The sequence below is a fragment of the Dipodomys ordii genome, unplaced genomic scaffold (genome assembly GCF_000151885.1).
Source record: "Dipodomys ordii isolate 6190 unplaced genomic scaffold, Dord_2.0 Scaffold12, whole genome shotgun sequence".
NCBI classification, from domain to species: Eukaryota; Metazoa; Chordata; class Mammalia; order Rodentia; family Heteromyidae; genus Dipodomys; species Dipodomys ordii.
The window spans coordinates 747-1368 of record NW_012267228.1 but is presented as its reverse complement, the minus strand read 5'-3'; positions in this window follow the sequence as shown (position 1 = coordinate 1368).

Genomic DNA, 622 nt, shown 5'->3' with positions numbered 1-622 from the left:
GCGGAGCCGTCGCTGCGGAGCCGTGCGCTGCGGAGCCATCGCTGCGGTGCCGTGCGCTGCGGAGCCGTCGCTGCGGAGCCGTCGCTGCGGAGCCGTCGCTGCGGAGCCGTCGCTGCGGAGCCATCGCTGCGGAGACATCGCTGCGGAGCCGTGCGCTGCGGAGACATCGCTGCGGTGCCGTGCGCTGCGGAGACATCGCTGCGGTGCCGTGCGCTGCGGAGCCGTGCGCTGCGGAGACATCGCTGCGGTGCCGTGCGCTGCGGTGCCGTGCGCTGCGGAGACATCGCTGCGGAGCCATCGCTGCGGAGACATCGCTGCGGAGCCGTCGCTGCGGAGCCATCGCTGCGGAGACATCGCTGCGGAGCCGTGCGCTGCGGAGCCGTCGCTGCGGTGCCGTGCGCTGCGGAGACATCGCTGCGGAGACATCGCTGCGGAGACATCGCTGCGGAGCCGTCGCTGCGGTGCCGTGCGCTGCGGAGACATCGCTGCGGAGACATCGCTGCGGAGACATCGCTGCGGAGACATCGCTGCAGAGCCGTGCGCTGCGGAGACATCACTGCGGTGCCGTGCGCTGCGGAGCCGTCGCTGCGGTGCCGTCGCTGCGGTGCCGTGCGCTGCGGAG